This window comes from Otolemur garnettii, unplaced genomic scaffold (assembly GCF_000181295.1).
Source record: "Otolemur garnettii isolate 467f Iridium unplaced genomic scaffold, OtoGar3 scaffold00085, whole genome shotgun sequence".
In the NCBI taxonomy this organism is placed as follows: domain Eukaryota; kingdom Metazoa; phylum Chordata; class Mammalia; order Primates; family Galagidae; genus Otolemur; species Otolemur garnettii.
Window position 1 is genome coordinate 474572 of NW_003852480.1, and position 4620 is coordinate 479191.

The 4620-nt window shown below is 36.2% G+C and overlaps 1 non-coding gene across 1 annotated transcript; it reads left to right on the forward strand.

The window, feature by feature from the left end:
• Window positions 1-3774: 3774 nt before the first annotated feature.
• On the forward strand, window positions 3775-3904 carry LOC111726903. Its single transcript, XR_002774568.1, has one exon. It is a non-coding gene; the product is annotated as a small nucleolar RNA SNORA44 (small nucleolar RNA).
• The last annotated feature ends 716 nt before the right edge of the window (window positions 3905-4620 follow it).

The window sequence follows — 4620 nt, forward strand, 5'->3', positions numbered from 1 at the left end:
TTTCATAATAGGGCTGTGTACCTTGGATACTTTTTCTTCCATTCCTGTGATACTTTGCTAAGAAGACACTTTCCAGCTCCAACCATGTGAACATGAAGGATGTAAAGTCTCCATCTTTCTTTACGGCTGCATAGTATTCCATGGTGTACATATACCACAGTTTGTTGATCCTTTTATGGATCAATGGGCTTCAAATATTTTATCCTAAAAATGGGTTGCCTCTGTAAATGTCCATATTTTTAATTCTAATTAAATGGAGTTTAGAAATTGTCCAAAAGCAAAATTATATCTTTATTTTTACTTGTTAGAATTTACTTTCTTAGTTTGCTTTCTCCTCTTTGTAATAAATATCTATAATATTAACAGTTGGAGAGGGCTGAGAGGAAGACTTTATAAAGTCATCCATAGTGGAAGCAGAGTAACCAACAACATCGAGACTTCTTACCATAGACAGAAAAAAAACATAGGAAAAAAATTATTCAATTCTTCCCAAATGGCTGGTCCAAGTGCAGTGGTATTTACAATTAATTAATCAATTCTTCCCAATTATTGTAATTATTTTAAATATAATTTTATCTAAACTTTCCACAAGCAATATATATATACATATGTATGCATAAACACATACACACACAGATATATATATACTCCATATTTTCTTAGGACCCATCAGTATAGCCAGAGTCTATATAATATACTCAGTTCTTAAGATAATTATTTTGAAATAATTCCACGAAGGATGTTTTCATTTTTTGACACCTATGGCTATTCAGTCATTCCTTATATGGCATTTGCCACTCTCTGCATTGTGCATCAATTATCTGAGTCATTATTTTCTCTTCCACTAAATCTTTTCATGGCAAGTAAAGATGGATACAGAAAATGAATAATTGCATTTATTACAGTTTTATTATGCTCACAAAACAACACATATATTTTATAGTAGGAATGTTTTCTAAACCTTTGAATAAGTATTAATACTATTTTTATTATTGAGGTGAGAAAACTGAAGCCCAGAGAAATTAACTGCATTTATCTAATTTCAATGCCTCAGCCTTCCATGACATTAGAGATCAGATTCATTTCTAAATGCCCCAAGGAAATGTGCATAAATCTTCACCCACAGAAATTCTTAACAAAAGAAAGGAAATATACATTTTCTTGAGCATACTCTGGCCTTACATATCATAAAATATTTGTCATCTCTGTTAAAAAATTGTTTTTGTCAATGGCTATGCAGGACTAACACACGTACAAAGTATTGAAAATGTTATCTGGAGTACACACAGCACACTGAAAATGCTTGACTAAGAGAGTCAGAACTTTAAATATTTCATTTTGTATTCAACCTACACACATATATAAACTAATAATCAAACAGTCTTTATTCTTACAGATTATAATTCACTTACTCTCTGAAATACACTGGATTTAGATGGACTAGATTTGGAAATGCAATTTTGTTAGTAAGTGTCAATTTCACACCTGTTGTGTGGTCCACAGTACTCGAAGACTAACAAAAAACTTTTTAACATGTATGTCACCACAAAAGCCCACCTTTGAACATATTTACCAAGTAGCTGATGGCATAGGCCTTTAAAATACACAGATTGTGTTCAAAGGTGTAAAAGCCACAGAATTAAGAACTTATTTTAGTAAAATGGGTCCATTGTGCAACAAACATTTCAAGTGTACTATAATAAATTATACTTCATGCCAGCTGCCCTGTTGTAAATTACCTCTGGAGAGATGCATAGGGCAAGCACCAGAAGGAGGACACTGGCCCATAGCCAGGGAGGAACTGAGCGGCTCAGTACCACAGCCTGTGAGGAGGTGAAGCCTGCCAACCATTGTTTCAGTGAGCTGCAAAGAGGCTCCTCCCCCAGTTATGCCTTCAGATAAGACTGAAGCCCTTGCCAACACTTTAATTGCAACATTGTAAGAAACTCTGAGGCAGAAAACCCAACTGGATGTGCTCCAATTGCTAACTCACAAAAGCTATCAGATGGTAATTGTTCTTTTTTTTTTTTCCGAAACCAGTAAAATTTGGTATAATTTTTCACACACTAAAAAATAACTTACACAGTCAATAACAGAAAATAACCTGCAAAACATAAATACCCTCCTTTAAAAATTGACTCATAAAACCATTTGCAAAGTACACATGCACCTATACCCACAAACAATATAGTAGCTAAGAACATCAATTTTGGAATAATGATTCTGGGTTTAAATGTAGCTCTTCCATTTCATCTAATTTGTAGTGAAGTCAATGGTGTTAAAACATGACTTCATACACATACATGATAATTGCAATAAAAACGGAAGCCAATCTCATTGTTCTGGCAGCTCACATTATGCCTGACACATAACTGTTGCTCAGTAAATACGTCTCTTCCACCTCCGTGTTTGATCAACCTAACACAATTGATTTCTAAGAAGTAAGTAGTTCTGAAACCAAAATGTATCCCATCATCTGAACTCATTATATCTGGAGTAAAATTCCGAATTGAATGGTTTTTAAGTTAAAAGTCAATCATAGCTCAATTCACAATCACCAAGACGTGGAATAAACCCAAGTGCCCATCAATCCATGAATGGATTAGTAAACTATGGTGTGTGTATACTATGGAATACTATTCAGCCATAAAAATGATGGAGACTTCATATCTTTTGTATTAACCTGGAAGGAGATGAAGAACATTCTCTCTGGTAAAGTATTGCAAGAATGAAAAAGCAAGTATCCAATGTACTCAGTGCTAATATTAAACCAGTAGATGAGCAAGCACACATCCTCACCAAAGAAAAACCCAAGTATGTTCCAGTGGGGGTGGAGGGCAGAGGGTAGGATGGGGGGGGCTTGGTAAGCTCTCACCTAATGAGCACAGTGCAGGGGTATACGGCACACCTCCCGGGTGAGCTGCTCAACTACAACTTGGACTTTAGCTAACAAATGCAAACACTGTAGCTTTACCATTTGTGCTCTCATTAATCTGAGATTTAAAAAGAAAAAAGTCAGCTAATACCAATTTAGAACTTAATTGTATTATCTAGAAAATCTGAGCATGTGGCTTGTTTTTTGAAGCATTAGCTAAAAAGAAAGAGATCAGAGAGCCCTTTCCCCAAATCAATAAAACAAAAGAGAGAGAAGATTCATAAGAAAACAAACACACTTTAAAATCTCCATGCAGTAACCCTCTTTAGTCTAGGCTCACAAAAAAGGACAGAGAAGAATTAGGTCAATAAACTTTCTATCTGTTATGCACCTACACTTTTACCTAATTTGGGTTTTTTTGTAAAATGTGCAAAGCTGAGGCACTTTTCATTGACTTTCCCTCTCATTTTCATTGTTTCCTCTTCTTAATGAGCAAACATGAGATTTACTGCACAAGCATCAGCCCAGAAGACAGAGAACCAGCAAAAGGTGGAAGTGCTTCTTAGTACTTGGCAAAAGAGCTGGAAGGACAGACTCTTGGTAGACTCTTATCTAAACCTCGTGGGTGTGTGAATTTAAAGCCTGAAGTCTTGTGAGAACGGATGGAGACACCACATTCTTGGTATTCCTCTCCAGTGGGACCAGAAATACCCATGGAGAAAGTTTCTCATGCACTCTTTGCCAACATATTACACTCCAATCTCCCACAGTACTCCCTTCTGCAGTGAGTTCTAATTTGCTTCAAAAAATAAACCAAGTACTTACATGGAAAGAAACCCTATCTGCTCAATGGCATCGAGGGGCACAATCCAAATGATTTTTAAAAAATGAATAGCCTACAGCATTCTTCCACGAGCTGTGGCTGCCTGCAGCTACGGGATCTCCATCTGCATGGAGAGCAATCGGGGGACACTTCCACAGCTCAAGTCAGCACAAAGCCTGCAGCTGCCATTCGCCTTTCCTATAACGTTTCGAAGAAGGAAAGAAAATAAAGAAATGAATAGCTTAGAAGATAAATTTGATTCCTATCATAGCAAACAGCTTCTGAGTAGATGATACTCTATTATTTCATCTTTCCTATTGGATACTTTCTACAGGAATCCCTTACAGATGCTATAGGCAACAAGGACCCTATGTCTGGGTCAGCAGAGATTCTCTGCACACATACAAAGAAAGGCAGCATCCAAGCTCCAGCACCTGTCCGTCACTAGGCAAAGCAATGCTTAAAGCCACAGAGATAGTAAATGACTCTCATCGCCAGAACCTAAAAGAAATTAGAACCAGCCTAATGAAAATCAGATAGTCACCTAAGAGAAATTTAATATACCGTTATGATTATTTTAATATCTTTTTGTTGTGATTTTATGTATGAGAAATAAGAGTGCTGGGAAAATACTAAAAGCTATGTCATAGGGAAATACTGACATTATTTCATCAATTAATATGAGAATTAGGAAAAAGTGGGGAAAAGAGAACATTAGCAAATTATTGATGAGATTAATGCAAAATTTAATGCAACAAATTATAACCAGTTTTCAATCATTTATGATTAGAGAAGTAGCTTAAAACAATAAGCTCTTCTCTTCAAGAGCAGGATGAACTTTGTCCAGTGAGTTGTGGCCCATTATAGAGCACCTCCCCCGATTGGGCAGGGCACCAGAAATGCTCCAAATCTAATCTCATAT